General features: G+C 38.3%; 1 long non-coding RNA gene across 2 annotated transcripts in view; it reads left to right on the top strand.

Annotated features, from left to right (window-relative positions):
• The first annotated feature begins 13,012 nt into the window (after positions 1-13,012).
• Positions 13,013-21,755, top strand: part of LOC138987615 (uncharacterized) — a 68,570-nt gene continuing 59,827 nt past the window's right edge. The window contains exon 1 of one of the 2 annotated variants that reach the window (XR_011464000.1): positions 13,013-13,148. This is a non-coding gene — a long non-coding RNA (uncharacterized lncRNA). The remainder of the gene's footprint in view (positions 13,149-21,755) is intronic. The other variant, XR_011464008.1, reaches the window with a different exon arrangement.

Raw genomic sequence — 21,755 nt, 5'->3', positions numbered from 1 at the left:
CTAATGCTATTACCATGTTTAAGGCATTTCTTATATTGCTATTGCTTTTCCATTTTGCTTTGTTTTCCCAGAATAACTTGTTATTTGTGGGCAATTGTCTGGAAACGATAGGAAATTATTTTTAAATTGTAGACATCAATATGTTACAAAGCCTTTGCGTTAGGCACTGGCTTCTGTAAATTTCTAAAATGAATTATTGAAAGGAGCCAAACTCAAAGAAGTTTGAATCATCCAAACATTTTAGACCATTAGGAACTCAGAGGTTCTTGTACCTGTAAACACAAAAGCAAGTTTAACAACAGGCTTTGAGATTGATGCATAAATTACTCTCAAGAAAGCAGAGAAATTTGTTGCTCCACCCTTCCCTGCAGGAATACTTTGAAGGAAAACTAATTAACAATACTTTGCAAATTCTGTAAAGCTACAGGAACATCACAAAGTCATCATATATGGCAAAGATATCCTAATGTGCTTTGGATGCTAAATTCATCTTTTATGAGATGAGAATGCAAGGTCCATCCTGCTGAGAAGTCTTTGTTAAAAGATTTGTGAGGGACAATGTACTTGCCTCCAACACAGCCAATGGTCCTTGGGCTTTTGTATTTCAAAGATGAATAAATAACAAACAAAAAAAAAAAAAAAGACTTGGTGTAAACAACAAATTTAACTAAAATACATGCTTCAAATAAATCAGTTATTATCACTATTATTTCTATAAAGAAATGACTCTGTGATTACTATCATCCTAAAAAGAAATAGCATGTTAACACAGAAATGTAAATAGGGAAAATCTCTAACATGACACATATTGACTAAAAAAATAGTCAGAACCTAGAAATTGAGAGTTATATTTTATTTGGTGGGAATTGTTAGCACTTGCTTAGTGGGTAAAGAATCCACTGGCAATGCAGTAGACACAGGAGATACGGATTTGATCCTTGGGTGGGGAAGATACCCTAGAGGAGGGGATGGCGACCCACTCCAGTATTCTTGCCTGGAGAATCCCAAGGACAGAGGAGCCTGGCAGGCTACAGTCCAAAGTGTCGCAAAGAATCGGACACAACTGAGTAACTGAACATGCATGTATGGTAGGATTTTAAGCCTGGATACATTCAGTACTACAGATTGCCAACATCCGCTGGATCATGGAAAAAGCAAGAGAGTTCCAGAAAAACATCTATTTCTGCTTTATTGACTATGCCAAAGCCTTTGACTGTGTGGATCACAATAAACTGTGGAAAATTCTGAAAGAGATGGGAATCCCAGACCACCTGACCTGCCTCTTGAGAAACCTGTATGCAGGTCAGGGAGCAACAGTTAGAACTGGACATGGAACAACAGACTGGTTCCAAATATGAAAAGGAATTCGTCAAGGCTGTATATTGTCACCCTGTTTATTTAACTTATATGCAGAGTACATCATGAGAAACCCTGGGCTGGAAGAAGCACAAGCTAGAATCAAGATTGCTGGGAGAAATATCAATAACCTCAGATATGCAGATGACACCACCCTTATGGCAGAAAGTGAAGAGGAACTAAAGAGCCTCTTGATGAAAGTGAAAGTGGAGAGTGAAAAAGTTGGCTTAAAGCTCAACATTCAGAAAAGGAAGATCATGGCATCCGGTCCCATCACTTCATGGGAAATAGATGGGGAAACAGTGGAAACAGTGTCAGACTTTATTTTTTTGGGCTCCAAAATCACTGCAGATGGTGACTACAGCCATGAAATTAAAAGACACTTACTCCTTGGAAGGAAAGTTATGACCAACCTAGATAGCATATTCAAAAGCAGAGACATTACTTTACCAACAAAGGTCCGTCTAGTCAAGGCTATGGTTTTTCCTGTGGTCATGTATGGATGTGAGAATTGGACTGTGAAGAAGGCTGAGTGCCGAAGAATTGATGCCTTTGAACTGTGGTGTTGGAGAAGACTCTTGAGAGTCTCTTGGACTGCAAGGAGATCCAACCAGTCCATTCTGAAGATCAGCCCTGGGATTTCTCTGGAAGGACTGATGCTAAAGCTGAAACTCCAGTAGTTTTGCCACCTCATGGGAAGAGTTGACTCATTGGAAAAGACTCTGATGCTGGGAGGGATTGGGGGCAGGAGGAGAAGGGGTCGACAGAGGATGAGATGGCTGGATGGCATCACTGACTCGATGGACATGAGTCTGAGTGAACTCAAGGAGTTGGTGATGGACAGGAAGGCCTGGCGTGCTGCGATTCATGGGATCGCAAAGAGTCGGACATGACTGAGTGACTGAACTGACAGACTAGTATAGGATCTCTCAGCTGTCAGTAAATTGCTCTCATTCTCAGACCATGGAAGTGACGTAAATTTTCTCTTTGTCTTTTTCATGTGTTTGTTTTTGTGTTCAGTCAGTTCAGTTCAGTTGCTCAGTCGTGTCCGACTCTTTGCGATCCCTTGAACTGCAGCACTCCAGCCCTCCCTGTCCATCACCAACTCCCGGAGTTCACTCAAACTTATGACCATGGAGTCAGTGGTGCCATCCAGCCATCTCATCCTCTGTCGTCCCCTTCCCCTCCTGCCCCCAATACCTTCCAGCATCAGAGTCTTTTCCAATGAGTCAACTCTTCGCATGAGGTGGCCAAAGTACTGGAGTTTCAGCTTTAGCACCATTCCTTCCAAAGAAATCCCAGGGCTGATCTCCTTCAGAATGGACTGGTTGGATCTCCTTGCAGTCCAAGGGACTCTCAAGAGTCTTCTCCAAAACCACAGCTCAGTTTTATTTAAAAAGTAAAGGAAAATACATCCTCTACATGTGAAGGTGGGACAACCCAAAAGACATAAAGAGAAAAGAAGTCCAAATCTCAGTTTTGGCTTCTCTTTTTATAGGTTTTTCTTCCTCCCCCCTGAGCTTACCCTATGTAAATTGTACTAACCAGGAGGGCTGTTTGTTTCACCTGAGGTCCTGACTCCGGGTCCTTGGACCTTCCTTTGCTCTATTTTTGAGGGCTTTCCCCTTCTTTGTCTTTTAGCCACCGCTATTCTGGACTGCTTTTTCCTAATGTAACTACCTCACAATTTCAAATCATGGTTCAAGAATAACATAACTGGGAATTTTTCCCTTGGTAAAGTGGCCAAAGCACTAAGATTACTGGTTCAATTAGAATTAAACTTATGGAAATCTAATGAATTAGAATTTAGACTTTGTTAATAGATTGTGGCTTTCATGAGGAGAGGAGTGGCAGCTTAAATTCTTTTTTTAAAAATTATGGTCTCTTCATGAAACTATTCTAAATTAATAATAAAGTAACATTTTACCACAACAGGATATACATACAAAGACAGACGAACACCTCCCATGGAAACTTATACATCGCCTTCTTATTGTAACCAACAGCCCCACTCACTTGGAGGGTGGGAGGATGCTGCCATGTCCCTCAACTGCACTATGAAACATTAATGCTAAATCATGTTCTCAATTGCTGTGATTGTTGATCTTTCTTAAAACTTCTTCAGAGGAAACAGGCACTTTCAAGAGGGACTATAAATTAAGTCATTGAGATGCTTTCACTGATAAATGTATTATATGCATATTTAAGTAGTCATAATCATTTGCAATATTTGAAGCAATAATTATACTATAATGCTTGGTTCGTGTAACAGTGGATCCCTTGAGAGCTTATGAAATATGATGCAATTTAAAGTATATTAAATATATTCATCTTCCTGGGATAAGAAAATATCCAAGTTAAAGCAAAGGCCAGTTCAACAAATTAGTCTTTAGAATAAAATTTGACTTTACATGCTCATTTTGAAAGATGACTAGAAGTAAAACTGGAGGAAGAGAGATAAACAATGCTGTCCTCTTATAGCATAATTATTCTATGTTAAGGGAAATAAAACAATATTAAAATATTTGAAATACGGTATTATTAAGAGAATGATAACCACTTTGGTTCTATTTAATGAAACTTAAAAAATCAATGCATTAGAGTACTGAACAAAAATGAGATAGTGTGGTAAATATTTGGCTGAATTAACTATCTAGTGTAATGTTGGGCACTTACTATGCATGAATGCTGAGTCACTCAGTCATGTCTGACTCTTTGTGACCTTGTGGGTTACAGCCACCAGGCTCCTCTGTCCATGAGATTCTCCAGGCAAGAATACTGGAGGGGGTTGCCATGCCATCCCCAAGGGATCTTCCAGACCCAGGGGTAGAATTCACATCTCTTCTGTCTCCTGCATTGGCAGGTGGATTCTTTACCACTAGTGACACCTGCACTTACAAGGTATTTAGGAAATATAAGCTTAATGAGTGAATGAATAAAAAGGCAGCTGAGTTTTTGAGTTTCTCACTTCTTTGATAGTATTTCTGCATGTGTGTACATATGCAAATTATGTAAATAACCTGCAATTCAAAAGGGCTCTAAGGACTTAATTGTTCCATGCCTCAGGCATGGCGGGGGGATCTTAGTTCCTGGGACCAGAGATCAGGAATAGATCTCTACTCCTGGAGGAGATCATTCCCTGGAGTAGAAGGAAGAAGTATTAATCTCTGGGACCAGAGAACTTCCAAAGTGTAGGGATTTAAGATGAACACATAGATATCCTTACTCATGAGAAATTCATAACTATACAATATTTAAAATGTGGAATTGACAAAGTAGGGAAGAAATTTATTTCTATTACCACAGACTCAGTGGGTGTTTTCAGCCCATGCTGTACTTTATGGATAGAAGTTCTATGTTTATGTTCAGTAAATTATTTAAGAAAACATATACATTGCAAAGTTGAAAATTCTAGAATTTTTTTCAGAAAACTTGGCTATATAATAAACTCAATATCAAATAGAGACAAAGGAAGTAAATTTCTACAGGAAAAAAAAATTTTCCTGTCCTCTTGAGTACAACAAGTGAATGATTGCCAAAGGAAATACCAGTTGTAACATGTATGTATATACTAATCTCTGGGATATATGGATTAGTTTGCTAAAAAGACAATAACATAAATCTACTTATTAAACCCTTTAATATCAATAGCTCTTGAATGCAGAGTAGGGTTGTTTTGGTTTTTTTTTCCCCTACGAACACATCAATCATTTTCTTCTGGGCAGGAGTTACCTTTTCAAAGCAGCTTTGTTAGAAGAATATATCTTGATGATAGTTTTACAAAGAACATGAAGGCAACTTATCTCAGTGCAGTGATTTGGACTGAAAACTGCATTTTGGTACACAGTCTACTGATGCATAGTAATGTATATTAAATTCTAATTAGAAGATCGTGAGCTACAATGATACAAATTGCTTTTACAGAGTATTTCTACATGACACAGAAGCATACAGTAATATATATCATTAATAATAATAGTCTTTACATCAATTAATATTTTATTTCAAGCAACATTGTTTATTTTCACTTTCATCTTTTTAAGTAGCTGTATATGTAATGCAATGTATATGCAATGTGGGAGACCTGGGTTTGACCCCTGAGTTGGGAAGATTCCCCTGGAGGGAAATCTACTGCTCAGAATGGCTGTCCCTTCTGTCATGTCCTGCCTTGAGACAGACAAAGTCCGGCCAGAGTCCTGCTTTTGACCCTGAGGGTCTCCCTGGCAAGTGTTATGGGCTCTACAGGGGCTGGGCAGAATGGAGAGCAAGGGTCAGAGAACCTGCTGGTCTTGGCACATCCAACCATTCCCTGCCTCCCTCTAGGCTGCTTATTGTTCAGCTTGCCAGGCTGATAAGGTTTCTTTATAGAACCCTATAAAGTAATGTATCTTTATAGGGATGGAGCAAGACAGTTCAGTTCAGTTGCTCAGTCATGTTGACTCTTTGCAACCCCATGAACTGCAGCACGCCAGCCTTCTTTGTCCATCACCAACTACTGGAGTTTACTCAAACTCATGTCTATGGAGTCGGTAGTGCCATCCAACCATCACATCCTCTGTTGTCCCCTTCTCCTCCTGCCTTCAACCTTTCGCCGCATCAGGGTCTTTTCAAATGAGTCAGTTCTTCACATCAGATGGCCAAAGTATTGGAGTTTCAGTTTCAGCATCAGTCCTTCAAATGAATATTGAAGGCTGATTTCTTTTGGATGGACTGGTTGGATCTCCTTGCAGTCCAAGGGACTCTCAAGAGTCTTCTCCAACACCACAGTTTAAAAGCATCAGTTCCTCAGTGCTCAGCTTTTTTATAGTCCAATTCTCACATCCATACATGACTACTGGAAAAACCATAGTTTTGATTAGATAGACCTTTGTTGGCAAAGTAATGTCTCTGCTTTTTAATATGCTGTCTAGGTTGGTCATAACTTTTCCAAGGAGCAAGTGTCTTTTAATTTCATGGCTGCAGTCACCATCTGCAGTGATTTTGGAGCCCCCAAAATGAAGTCTTTCACTCTTTCCATTGCTTCCCATTCTATTTGCCATGAAGTGATGGGACTGGATGCCATGATCTTTGTTTTCTGAATGTTGAGTTTTAAGCCAACTTTTTCACTCTCCTCTTTCACTTTCATCAAGAGGCTCTTTAGTTCCTCTTCACTTTCTGCCATAAGGGTGGTGTCATCTGCATATCTGAGGTTATTGATATTTCTCCCAGCAATCTTGATTCCAATTTGTGATTTATCCAGCCTGGCATTCCGCATGATGTACTCTGCATGTAAGTTAAAACCAGCAGGGTGACAATATATAGCCTTGACATACTCCTTTCCCTATTTGGAACCAGTCTGTTGTTCCAGGTCCAGTTCTAACAGTTGCTTCTTGACCTGCATACAGATTTTTCAGGAGGCAGGTCAGGTGGTCTGATATTCCCATCTCTTTCAGATTAATTTTCCACAGTTTGTTGTGATCCACACAGTCAAAAGCTTTGTCATAGTCAATAAAGCAGAAGTAGATATTTTTCTGAAACTCTCTATCTTTTTTAATGATCCAGTGGATGTTGTCAATTTGATCTCTGGTTCCTCAGCCTTTTCTAAATCCAGCTTGAACATCTGGAAATTCACTGTTCTCGTACTGTTAAAGCCTGGCTTGGAGAATTTCAAGCATTACTTTGCTAGCATGTGAGATGAGTGCAATTGTGTGGTAGTTTGAGCATTCTTTAGCATTGCATTTCTTTGGGATTGGAGTGAAAACTGACCTTTGCCAGTCCTGTGGCCACTACTGAGTTTTCCAAATTTGCTGGCATATTGAGTGCAGCACTTTCACAGCATCATCTTTTAGGATATGAAATAGCTTAACTGGAATTCCATCACCTCACTAGCTTTGTTCATAGTGATGCTTCCTAAGGCCCACTTGACTTCACATTCCAGGATGTTTGGCTGTAGGTAGTGATCACACGATCACACCATTGAGGCTGAGTCATGAAAATCTTTTTTTGTATAGTTCTTCTGTGTTTTCTTGCCACCTCTTTTTAATATCTTTTGCTTCTGTTAGGTCCATACCATTTCTGCCCTTTATTGTGCCCATCTTTGCATGAAATGTTCCCTTGGTATCTCTAATTTTCTTGAAGAGATCTCTCGTCTTTCCCATTCTTTTATTTTCCTGTATTTCTTTCCATTGATCACTGAGGAAGGCTTTCTTATCTCTCCTTGCTATTCTTTGGAACTCTACATTTAAATAGGTGTATCTTTCCTTTTCTCCTTTGCCTTTAGCTTCTCTTCTTTTTCAGCTATTTTTAAGGACTCTTCAGACAATCTTTTTGCATTTCTTTTTCTTGGGGATGGGCTTCATCCCTGCCTCCTATACAATGTACAAACCTCCATCCATAGTTCTTCAGGCACTCTATCAGACCTAATCCCTTGAATCGATTTGTCACTTCCACTGTATAACCGTAAGGGATTTGATTTAGGTCGTACCTGAATGGTCTAGTGGTACTGTACTTCATGAGAATACTGTGCTTCAAGTCACACTGAGGATTTAATAAGTGTGCTTTGCATGAAAAGATAACTAGTTATTAGAGAAATGTAAATCAAAGCCATAGTAGTGCTCATACCTCTTAGAATGGTGATCATCATAAGGTCTACAAATAACAAATGCTGAAGAGGATGTGGTGAAAAGGCAACCTTTCTATACTATTGGTGGCACTGTAAATTGGCACATCCACCTTGGAAACCATTGTGAAGGTTCCTTAAAAAATTGAAAACAGAGTTGCCATATGATCCAGCAATACCTCTCTTGGGCATATATCTAGAAAAGATAAAAACTCTAATTCAAAAAGATACATGAACCCCAGTGTTCATAGCATTATGATAGCCAAGACATGGAAATAACCCAAATGGCCATCAACAGATGATTGGTTTAAGATGTTATACACACACACACACACACATACACACATATATTACTCACCCATAAAAAGGGATGTGATATTGCCACTTATAGCAACACGGATAGGCCTAGAGAATATCATACTAAGTGAAGTCAGACAGAAAAAGCTAAATGTTATATCAGTTGTATGTGACTCTAAAAAATAATACAAATGAATCTGTATACAAATGAGAAACAGACTCACAGGTATAGAAAGCAAGCTAATGGTTACTAAAGGGGGAGGAAAAAGGATAAATTAGGGATATGGAATTAATAGATACAAGCTAGTATACATAAAATAGACAAGCAATGTGGATTTACTGTATAACACAGGAAACTATATTCAGTATCTTGTGATAATGTAATGAAAAATAATCTGAAAAACTGTGTTACTGAATCACTGCTATATACTTGAAACTGACGCAATGGTATAAATTAACTCTACTTCAATTTAAAAAAAAAGTGTGCTATGCTCTGCTTACCCTATTGCGCTTGGAACATCCCCCACTAGAAGAAGTCTATATAGTTCTTTAGTTGTGGGTCTTTGCATAAGAAACAGATCTGAATGGAGCAGACTTGAAACTCAAGCCCAGCTGTGTCTAGGGTACTAATCAAAAGAACTAAAATTGAAGAAGTAAATGCTTATGGTCATAAGCTACAGGGATTTGAAGGTTGTTCATTATGTATCTTATGCAGCATTGTTATTGCAGAAAAACCTGCCTAATATACACATATGCACAGGGAAGAACTGATCCATCTAAATACCCTCCAAATCCTGTCCTAAAAGCACTGGAAATAGTAAGTGATGAAAAATGGATCTTCTCTCTGAAGACATGGACATATGTGATATGTGCAGTCAGCAAACAATCACATACATATATAATTATATAACACATCGTCACATGTGTTAGCCAAGAAAAAATGGAACAGCATAGGGTGTGAAAATAAAGAGATACAGGAGGAGTTAATTTCAACTGGGAAATCAGTGAAAGTTTCTTCAAGTACTTCTTATTTAAAACATGAAGAGTCAGAGAAAACAAACAAACAAAAAATGAAGTAAGCATTTTTGTCTATAGGAACAGAGTGAACAAAAGAGATGCAGGACTTTGGGATTCTTAAGGTACTAGCTGGAGCCAAAGGAGGGGTTTAATGGCTTTTATACTAAACACAGAGCAACTCGTGAACTAGTATTCCTTTAAACTTCTGTTTATTTATGTAAACATATTAGTCTCATAACTAGAATAAATTCAGCCTTCAGTATACACAAACTTGAAATTTTGAATGTCTCCAGATGTGAAATGTTCTTGTAAAACTCTTGCCAGAGTCTGTATTAGAGAAGACTTTCAAAATTCCATCAGAGTACAGCCCATATCCTATCTAGAAAAAGGAGAAAAGGAAAGAATTTACTCATAAAATTCACTTTTAAATAAATGACAGCTATGAAATATTATCCTAAGAATTATAATTTTATATATTAATTTTTGAAAATTTAATTGTAATCTTTGAAAATTATATTTTTTCATTTGTGGACTTATCACTTAACTATAATAGTGAAACTAAGCAAGAGAAAAATTCCTCCTTTAGAAGAGACAAAAAATTGCTATGTTTCTGGCTCAGCAGAACAGCCTTGCTAAATGGCAACAGCAAAAATCCTGTAATAGCACTATCTAAAAAATCAAGTAAAATAAAAACATTTACTCATAAGATTCTCATTTATAAATATACATTTATAAATCACTATTGAAAGAATTATAATCTATGAAATTTCCATTTGAATTGTTATATAATCACTTAAATAATATCAGTAAAGTCAAAATTTAGAAATGCCAGGCTGGATGAAGCACAAGCTGGAATCAAGATTGCTGGGAGAAATATGAAGAACCTCAGATATGCAGATGATACCATCCTTATAGCAGAAAGTGAAGAGGAACTAAAGAACCTCTTGATGAAAGTAAAAGAGGAGAGTCAAAAAGCTGACTTAAAACTCAACATTCAGAAAGCAAAGATCATGGAATCTGGGCCCATCACTTCATGGCAAATAGAGGGGGAAACAATGGAAACAGTGACAGACTTTATTTTCTTGGGCTCCAAAATCACTGCAGATGATGATTGCAGCCATGAAACTAAAAGACACGTGCTCCTTGGAAGAAAAGTTTTGACCAACCTAAACAGCATATTAAAAAGCAGAGACATTACTTTGCCAACAAAGCTCCATCTAGTCAAAGCTATGGTTTTTCCAGTAGTGATGTATGGATGTGAGAGTTGGACTATAAAGAAAGCTGAGCACTGAAGAATTGATGCTTTTGAACTGTGGTGTTGGAGAAAACTCTTGAGAGTCCCTTGGACTGCAAGGAGATCTAACCAGTCCATCCTAAAGAAAATCAGTCCTGGATATTCACTGGAAGGATTGATGCAGAAGCTGAAGTTCCAATACTTTGGCAGCCTGATGTGAAAAACTGACTCTTTGGAAAAGACCCTGATGCTGGGAAAGATTGAGGGCAGGAGGAGAAGGGGACAACAGAGGATGAGATGGTTGGATGGCATTGCCAATCAATGGACATGAGTTTGAGCAAGCTCCAGGAGTTGGTGATGGACAGGGAAGCCTGGCATGCTGCAGTTCATGAGTTCTCAAAGAGTCGTACATGACTCAGTGACTAAATTGAACTGATGTCGAAACAGAAAAAGGTCAAAATTATTTTTAGAAGACAAAAAAAAAACCTGTTGTATTTCTGGATTAGTTTAGTAGAGTTGTTGACAATACCAAAAATGTTATAATTGTAGTATTTGCAAGCAGAGTAAGATGAAGCAATTAACTTACATAATTCAGCATTATCTTAAAGATTTATGATTCTATCAAGCTTTCATTTGATTCAGTGCATAGTCATTTAACTAATAACAATAAAAATGAGAGAGAAAAATCAAAATAACTTCAGCAGAGACAGAAGAACATGTCTTAAACTGAGGTTCTGGATCTTCAGAACTAGGCTTATTGGAAGACAGAATCAACTCAGAAGCAGAAATACTTCTGTTTTCAGGTTGAATTGTGGGGAAGAATGAATTCAGCCCTGGTGCAGAAACATTATTGTCCTTGGAGGACGCTGTAGGACATGGATACCTCTTGAAGGAGATTTCTGGAGAGGCTTGTTCTTGCTTTCTAGGAGAGGGGCAGGCCAATAATCCCTCTTCTCAGAAATTTACCCTTGGCCCTTTCGGTAACATGTGGCTTCTGATAGGAGGGTAGGGTGCAGGACCAGAATGTCCATTCAGATTTGGAGGGTTAGATCCAAGAAAGGTCTTGAATTTCTGCCTTGTAAAGCATCAAGACAAGCTCTTTCTTTGTCTTGTGGAGGAGCTGCTGTATCTTTTTCTAAGGTCATAGGGATGGCATCCCCCTACTAGTCATGAGACCATCAGTCCTGGCCCCATCACAGCATCTTATACCTCTTTCTTCAAGATCTGTCAAACAGAGAATTCCCCAGTTGTCTTCTAGGGCCTATGCCAACTGCCCAATTTAGAACATCAGGGACATAAAAATACTTTTTAAAATGTTCAAATTAAATTCTAACTCAAATATTTATCTGAAGTTTTTATTTTTTCTCCTTAAGCCATCAAAGTTATTCTTAATCATCAATATTTCCTACCTGTAATCTTGGGGTTTTCCATCATGGGAAATATACTCTGATACTGATATTACCGGTGAGTATTTCCAACTTTTCTGAAAGATTTTGAATTCTATTTCATATGTGTTCAGCTCTTCACATGCATGGCTGATCTACTGCTTTGGAAAGATTCTCCTTTTTTCACTCTAAATTGAGTATTTCATGGAGATGAATTTTATTTTATCCTTAATAAAGTTCATAAAGGACACAAAGTCTCTATTGAAGCCTTTGCTTTTTAGTTTCTAACAGGTTTTCTGATTGCAGCAAAACTGCTCAGTTTGGATACTTTCATTATGATCTTTAAGTGCACTAATTATCCTGTTTTCTTCAGCTAACTTAGTGTGCATTTGGTTTCTTTTTTCTTCAAAAGTTTTTGAAGGATACTAGTTTCCTATGGCTGCTATAAAAGATTAAAACAAACTTAGTGTCTTAGGGCTGACAAAGGTCTATATACTTAAAGTTGTAGTTTTTCCAGTAGTCATGTATGGATGTGAGAGTTAGACCATAAAGAAAGCTGAGCACTGAAGAATTGATGCTTTTGAACTATGGTGTTGGAGAAGACTCTTGAGAGTCCTTTGGACTGCAAGGAGACTGCAGTCAATCCTAAAGGAAATCAATCCTGAATATTCATTGGAAGGACTGATGCTGAAGCTGAAGCTCCAATACTTTGGCCACCTGATGCAAAAAACTGACTCATTAGAAAAGACCCTAATTCTGGGAAAGATTGAAGGCAGGAAAAGAAGGGGACAATAGAGGATGAGATGGTTGGATGGCATCACTGACTTGATGGACATGAGTTTGAGCAACCTCTAGGAGTTGGTGATGGACAGGGAAGCCTGTTGTGCCGCAAAGAGTCAGACATGACTAAGCAACTGAACTGAACAGAGTGGCTTAAAAACAGCACAAACTTATTATCTGACCACAGAAGGTGAAATTAGTTTCACAGGGCTAAATCAAGGTATCAGCAGGGTGGTGTTTCCTCTAGAGGCCAAGGGAAATTCATTTCTAGTGCTTCATAGCTTCCTGCATTCCTTGGCTCATGGTCACATCACTTCAACATCTGCTTCTATCACATTATTTTCCTTTCTGACTCTGATCCTTCTGCCTCCCTCTTATAAGAGACTTTTGTGATTACAGTGGACCTACCTAGATCATCCAGGAAACACTGCCCATCTCAAGATCCTTAACCAAATCAAATCTATCAAGTCCTTTTTGCCTGGTAAGTTTCTGGGGATTATAACATGAATATCTTTGGGAGGGGCAACCTATTACAGAGTTTTATTTGGCTACATCAATTGGTTTCTTCTAAAATTCTACTAAGAGGTTTCCATTTTCTGATATATTTGTTTTATGGGATTCCCAGTTCCCACAATCCATGCTGTCTTGTCTAAGAAGAGGATCACACACAGCCTTAGAGAAATTCATCCAGTAATATGACTTTTTACTTTATAAAAGTTACCACATACATGGCACTTTAGAGTTTTGTAGCATTGTATGTTTAATGTTCAATTACTCTTCTTTTTCATCCTTCTACCTGTGAAGGCAATTTTATGCTCTTCTTAAGTTTGGAATGTTCATTCACAACACTTTCATTTTCTTTTATTAAACTTATTTATTTTAATTGGAAGATAATTACTTTATATTAATGTGATGGTTTTTGCCATACATCAGTATGAATGGCTATAGGCATACATGTGTCCCCTCCCTCCTGAAAGAATCTCCCATGTTCCTCCCACCCTATCCTTTCAGGTTGTCACAGAGGCTTTGGGTGCCCTGAATCATACATCAAACTCCCACTGACTATCTGTTTTACATATGTTAATGAATATATTTCAAGGCTATTCTCTCAACTCATCCCACCCTTTCCTTCTCTGACTGAGTCCAAAAGTCTATTCTTTATATCTGTGTCTCCTCTGCCTGGTAGGCTGCCGTTCATAGGGTCGCACAGACTTGGACACGACTGACGTGACTTAGCAGCAGCAGCAGCTCCTCTGCTACCCTGAATGTAGGATTATCAGTACCATCTTTCTAGATTTCATATATATGTGTTAGTATATGATATTTTCCTTTCTGACTTCACTCTGTATAATAAGTACTAGGTTCATCCACCTCATGAGAACTGAGTCAAATGCATTCCCTTCTATAGCTGAGTAATATTCCATTGTATATGTGTACCACAACTTCTGTATCCATTCATTTGCTGATGGACATCTAGGTTCCTTCCAAGTTATAGCTATTGTAAATAATGCTGCTTTGAACATTGAGGTACATAGGTCTTTTTCAATTCTGGTTTCCTCAAGGTATATGCCCGATAGTGGGACTGCTAGGTTGTATGGTTGTTTTATTTTTAAATGTTGTCTAAAGTCGTGCTTCTTTTTTTTAACCCTGAAGTATAATAAAGATGGTTTTAGTTGCAGCTACTTGAAATTTTCAGTGTTTTTATGTACCATTTATCATTTAAAAATAATGAAAACTTATGGAAAGAGAGATTCTATATTCTTTTTAATGGCCTCCAACTTTTGTATTTCTATTAAAGTGTTCTCCATTTTGGCTTCCATTAAAGTTAATTTAATTCCTTCAAATTCCTCTCTATAATGATCTCAAAGATATACTCTCTTTCCTTCAGAAGGACAGCCACTCCAGTGACCAGTTCTTTATCTCTAAATGTGTACAGGTCTAATGATTATGGAATCCTACTATTACTAAAACTAGTATCCTCTACGACAGTAATATGCACAGATCTGGGGCTGGTCTGAGGTCTCTTGTTGGTACTGCTGGCACTACAGAGCATCACAGCCATCAGCTGACTCTCCATGGCCTCAGAGGCCAGAGCTGAGACCCATCATGTTGCCAGCCCAGACAGTTCTGAGGACATTCTTCCTAGAATCACACTAGTGCCCAACAATCCCATCTTAGTATAGGTGTGAAAGAAAGAGCAAGAACAGTGGAAGACAGCCTCCCAACCTTCCTAACATGGTGACATAGCAGGGATCATAAAACAGGACCACAGGGCATATAGACTAAGCCCCACAGCGATGTTGCTCTGGGGCTTGAGTTTCTATGCAGCCTTGCCCAGTGCCCCAAGCACCCTGGGAATCCATGTCTTATCTCCCCTTTAAGCCATTCAAAGGCCCTGGTTGGGATGCTCCACTGATTGTGAAGGGATGGCTGCGAGGATTTGCAAGTTTCCTACTGTCACATATATGTTATCTTCTCTTAAACTTTTAATTCTGTGGCCCTTCTAAGAGTGCCACGTTTATAAGGTATTCAGTTAAATTTAAGTTTTATGAACAATGTATATATTTTAGTATAAATATGCTCCATGCAATAATTGTGACACATTCATAATAAATATATATATATATATATTTGGGGTTTTTGAAGTTCAAATTTAACTGGGCATCCTATGTTTATCTGGCAACCTTTGTCCTGGAGGCATCATTCTCACAATGACAGCATAAAATACTGCTTTCAGTGCTGGACCAAACCAGAAAGTGTTTTGGGGGAAGGTATGGAAAACCCAAGAAAGGGTTTCAACCAGTGGTATACTGAAGCCAGATCCCACCAGCTGGCTAGAATTGACTGTAAGCATCTTCTCTCCACACTGTACTCAGCAAGGTTTCAGTCATAGCTTGAGACAGACCACGACTGGCATTTAAACCAAAGATATATAGCAACACTAGGCATCAAATCTGTGTCTACTGCCCAACCCAACTAGCCTCCAAAAGATGGTTGTTTTAATTTGCACATGACTGATCATAATCCTCTTTAACTCTTATCATTCTTAGGATGTGGAAAAAGCACTTTCCCCTTCTTAGAGTAAAGGTAAAGGAGAAATACCATTGCCACCAGAGGTCACTCTTAATCTCCTGAATCCAAAATTACCCAGGCTACAAAAGGAATCTCCTCCTGGAGCACAGAATCAAGAAAGATGTTTTCTGTTCTATAAAGTAGAGAACCTAAAATTCAGTCCACATTTTAATGAATCACTGGATTTTCCATAGAATATAAAATAGTTAAAACCAGTATCATGAATATTATTTAACATCACTTTTCTGTTGATAGTCAAGAACAGAAACTTACTTATTATAGCCTTCTCCCTTTAGCATAATAAAAAAAATATTAAGATATGGAGGGAACTGTACTTCATTAAGGTTTAGTTTTATCTACACATACCTTAGGCATAGAGTGGACATGTAGAACCAAAGAGAAGGCTTCAGTGGAGGTAAATCACCTTGGTGCTCTCTTTATTAAAAAGATGTCATGATTTATAGAATTTGACTTAAAACATAGCTCTACTTAAGACAAATCTCTATTCAGCCTATATTTTCTTGAATATTTGTTACTTAGTAAAACTAAAAGTATTTACTGGGCATTGTCTATAAGTTGTTTGAAATGAATAAAATATTACCATTCTCTGAACTCGGAGTCTCCTGGAAGAATTATATATTCACATCCCTGGAGGAAGGCATGGCAACTCACTCCGTTATTCTTGTCTGGAGAATCCCCATGGACAGAGGACCCTGGTGGGTTACAGTCCATGGGGTCACAAAGAGTCAGACACAACTGAGCAACTAAGCACAGCACACACATATATGTAATAGTACTTGGTGTAATAAAACTTTCAACGAAGTAGAGAATTCAGAAATATACAGTAAGTCACTCTTTTCTCTTAAATTTGTTGGCTGATTTATGACCTAATGTCACCTTGTTATGAACAATAAGCTTACATATTATTAGGGGAAGGTATTAAAAAATAAAAAAGTAAATAAGTGATAACTCTAAGTAGTGCCAAGCAGTGTGAAGAAACTAACATGGGGTAATGAAATAGAGAGACTGGGGTATAATCAGCAGGGTCAGATAAATCCTCTCCTGGGGGAAACAGCTGAATCCTGAACAAGGAGTAAGTTCTGTGAACGTCTGAATGTAGAAGATAGAAATTTTGAAAGCCTAGAAATTTAAAAAGTGGGAACTTAGGGATCCTTACAGAGGTGAGAATTAATGGACTTACTCAAATCAAGTATGAGATTTGTTAATAGGCATGTCTGAAGAAATGCCCTTGCAAGTGTAATGGGCGAACATATTTAATGAATCTCTCTGCAATGTGAACTGGATGAATTAGTTTGTTGCTAGGTGCAGTCAGTCTTCTGCAGACTCTGGGATGAGAAAAAAATGTGCCCCCAAGAGAAAAGGTAAAAGACCCTTGTAGAAGAAAAGCTTGCTCCAAAGACGCTGACCATCAGACCTGGCCTCAGAAGACGGACTCCTTTTCAAACAGTCTTGGGAGATGTAAAACCATCTGCCTGTGCTTAGCAACTCTAAGGGACTGTCTAACGTGCTGAAATTGAATGACATGAAAATTAGAAGAGGACATTGTCCAATATTTGAAGTGATGAAAGGCTTTTGAAATTTGAGATCATTGTGAGTGGAATTATATAAACCTATAAAACTACTAAGGGATTTTTAAGTTCTCTTAATGAACTTAGGGGCTTCCTAGGTGGCTCAGTGGTAAAGAATCTGCCTGCTAAGACAGGAGCCTTAGGAGACTTGGGTTCAATCCTGGGTTGGGAGGATCCCCTGGAGTAGGAAATGGCAACCTATTCCAATGGGCTTCTCTGGTGGCTCAGATAGTAAAGAATCTGCCTCCAATGCGGGACACCTGGGTTCGATCCCTGAATTGGGAAGATCCCCTGGTGAAGGGAAAGACTACCCACTCCAGTATTCTAGCCTAGAGAATTCCATGAACAGAAGAGCCTGGCAGGCTATAGTCTATGAGGTCGCAAAGAATTGGACACCACTGTGTGACTGTCACTTTCATTTTCAATAAGTTTTTAAGTTTAACAGTCATGTAAAACTGATAAGATATTTTTTTAGGCATCTTAAATAATGAACTTAATAATCAAATGCAAGTAGCTTTTTAAATTATTTTTAAAAGATCTACAAAGAGGAATTGTTCACTAGATTAAAAATGCTGAAAAGGAATTTTTAATTTTTAATTTTATTTTATTTAACTTTACAATATTGTATTGGTTTTGCCATATATCAAAATGAATCTGCCACAGGTATACATGTGTTCCCCATCCTGAACCCTCCTCCCTCCTCCCTCCCCATACCATCCCTCTGGGTCGTCCCAGTGCACCAGCCCCAAGCATCTAGTATCATGCATCGAACCTGGACTGGCGACTCATTTCATATATGATATTATACATATTTCAATGCCATTCTCCCAAATCATCCCACCCTCTCCCTCTCCCACAGACCATGTTCATGGATTGGAAGAATCAATATAGTGAAAATGAGTATACTACCCAAAGCAATTTATAGATTCAATGCAATCCCTATCAATCTACCAACGGTATTCTTCACAGAGCTAGAACAAACAATTTCACAATTTGTATGGAAATACAAAAAACCTTGAATAGCCAAAGCTATCTTGAGAAAGAAGAATGGAACTGGAGGAATCAACCTGCCTGACTTCAGGCTCTACTACAAAGCCACAGTCATCAAGACAGTATGGTACTGGCACAAAGACAGAAATATAGATCAATGGAACAACATAGAAAGCCCAGAGATAAATCCACGCACATATGGACACCTCATCTTTGACAAAGGTGGCAAGAATATACAATGGATTAAAGACAATCTCTTTAACAAGTGGTGCTGGGAAAACTGGTCAACCACTTGTAAAAGAATGAAACTAGAGCACTTTCTAACACCATACACAAAAATAAACTCAAAATGGATTAAAGATCTAAACGTAAGACCAGAAACTATAAAACTCCTAGAGGAGAACATAGGCAAAACACTCTCCGACATACATCACAGCAGGATCCTCTATGACCCACCTCCCAGAATATTGGAAATAAAAGTAAAAATAAACAAATGGGACCTAATTAAACTTAAAAGCTTCTGCACAACAAAGGAAACTATTAGCAAGGTGAAAAGGCAGCCTTCAGAATGGGGAGAAAATAATAGCAAATGAAGCAACAGACAAACAACTAATCTCCAAAATATACAAGCAACTCCTACAGCTCAATTCCAGAAAAATAAATGACCCAATCAAAAAGTGGGCCAAAGAACTAAATAGACATTTCTCCAAAGAAGACATACAGATGGCTAACAAACACATGAAAAGATGCTCAACATCACTCATTATCAGAGAAATGCAAATCAAAACCACTATGAGGTACCATTTCATGCCAGTCAGAATGGCTGCCATCCAAAAGTCTACAAGCAATAAATGCTGGAGAGGGTGTGGAGAAAAGGGAACCCTCTTACACTGTTGGTGGGAATGCAAACTAGTACAGCCACTATGGAGAACAGTGTGGAGATTCCTTAAAAAACTGGAAATAGAACTGCCTATGACCCAGCAATCCCACTGCTAGGCATACACACTGAGGAAACCAGAAGGGAAAGAGACACGTGTACCCCAATGTTCATCGCAGCACTGTTTATAATAGCCAGGACATGGAAGCAACCTAGATGCCCATCAGCAGATGAATGGATAAGAAAGCGGTGGTACATATACACAATGGAGTATTACTCAGCCATTAAAAAGAATACATTTGAATCAGTTCTAATGAGGTGGATGAAACTGGAGCCTATTATACAGAGCAAAAGAGACACTGATGTGAAGAGGAATTTTTTAAAAAGAGGATACAATAAGACTTTCCTGGTGGAAAAGTGGATAAGGCTCTGCCTGCCAATGCAGGGGATATGGGTTCAATCCTTGGTCTGGGGACATTTCACATGCTGCGGGGCAACTGAGCCCACATGCCACAACTACTGAAGCCCTTGTGTCTAGACTGGGGCTCCGCCACAAGAGAAGTCATTGCAATGAGAAGCCCACACACAGCAAGGGACAGTAGCCCCACTCACTGCAACTAGAGAAAGCCCGCACACAGCAACGAAGACCCAGCGCAACCAAAAATAAAATAAAAAGAGTATACAATATAATTTGCTTTCTGTTTAGACCCGTTTTCATGAATACTACCTCTAATACTAACAAAACGTATGCTGTGATTGCATTGCATGCTAAGCAATTTACTCATTTTGTCTTTTCAGGTCCTTAATGGCTCAGACATGGGCTTGAGAGACAGAGTCTGCACTGAGTGTCTAAACCTGGAAGGCAGAGATCAGGGACATTGGAAGATTTATGTATCTCTTCCCGTGGGGATGTGTAGATGTAACTTAACTGATTAATCCATTTGTTCCTTTCATTCATTTATTCTGTTTGAAATCAGATTAACACAGGCTTAAATTTTCTTTCTTTCATGTACTTACATGACCCTAGGTATATAATGGGTTTCCAGGTGACGCACAGTTAAAAAATCTGCCTGACAATGCAGAAAAAGCAAGAGACATGAGTTTGATCCTAGGGTTGGGAAAATCCCCTGGAGCAGGAAATGACAACTCACTCCAGTGTTCTTGCTTGGAGAATTCCATGGACAGAGGAACCTGGCAGGATGCAGTCCAGAGCTCACAAACAGTTGGACATGACTGAGCACACATGCACACATGCCTACTAGCTACATAAGTTACTCAACTCTCTAAAATTCACCCATATCAACATTAAAATGAAGATACTACATACATTATTTGATGGTTATTGAGACTAAGTGAGAATGTAGATCAAGTGTTTAATACAATGCTGTGGACCTTTGCTCTCAGTAAACAATAGATTGTTGTTTTTTTATTATTCATTTACTAATTCAAAAACTATTTACTAACTACACTTATTATTATGAAAACTGTTTTTGATCCTAGGATCAGAACAACCAATAATAGACTGTATTCATCCAATGTGTTATATACATGTATCTAATATATTGTTTGACCTATTACATACACACGCATGTATGATTACAAACTACATGCTTTGTGGGAGTGGTGTGTAGGGAAATAACTCTGATTATGTTATCTATCATGGGGAAGCCAAGGCCCAGAGAGAATGATAACTTTTCCAAGATGGTACAGCTCATAGCAGAGCTCAGCCCTGTTGTCTCAACAACCAACACCAAAGTGCCTGGTTCAACAGAGAGTGGTTAGTTCCTTGTGGGATGACGGTGAGTGTTAGGAGAGGCTTAAAGAGGGATATCGTTTAAGCTGTCTTTGGAAAGAAAGGTAAGTATTTATCAGATTGGGAGGGAGGAGGGAAGATGGGGAGAATTAGTAGCAGAAAGAGAAGCTAGCATATTCTTTCTATCAGCTGTGGAAAATAAAAAGCCTCGTTTCGATATTAGCAGTTACAGACAATTTTAAATTAAAATCTCTTCCGTTAAGGGAAAGCAGAAACTATTACCTTTTTAATATCAGTTATAAAGTTTTGCTCTATTCATTTGTTAATGACCTTGCAGGAAGGCACACAATCAATTCTCATAAAAGATAAACTCATCTTCTTTATTAAAGAAAGAATAAAGAATGAAGAGTATTTAGAGTTCCCTTAACTTAATGGTTAACAAAGATAAACTAGAGTTCATATTTCATCCTTTCTTAATGTGTACATTTTGTTGTTGGTTGGGCTTGCAAAATAAGGAGTTGCTAACTGGCAGATCAATGTAATTTGTTACACACTTCTGTATTTTCAGTACTTATATGTAGGTTACGTGAAAATTTGTGGGGAAAAGAATGTGTTGCTGCTGTGGGTGAAAGTGAGCAAGTGATTTGTTCAAGTGGTTAGTGCCTATGACTGTGGTGCTAAAGCAAAAATAATGTAAAATATTTTATTTCAGAAATAATTTCAGCATTTCTGTGACCTCTTGGTCCATAGCACACTTACCTGACCCCTACCCACCTGGGAATCCATGGACAAAGACTTAGATGCTGC

The sequence above is a fragment of the Bos mutus genome, chromosome 1 (assembly GCF_027580195.1).
Source record: "Bos mutus isolate GX-2022 chromosome 1, NWIPB_WYAK_1.1, whole genome shotgun sequence".
Classification (NCBI taxonomy): Eukaryota; Metazoa; Chordata; class Mammalia; order Artiodactyla; family Bovidae; genus Bos; species Bos mutus.
Note: the sequence above shows the minus strand (reverse complement) of the source record. Positions and strands in the feature narration are given on the sequence as shown.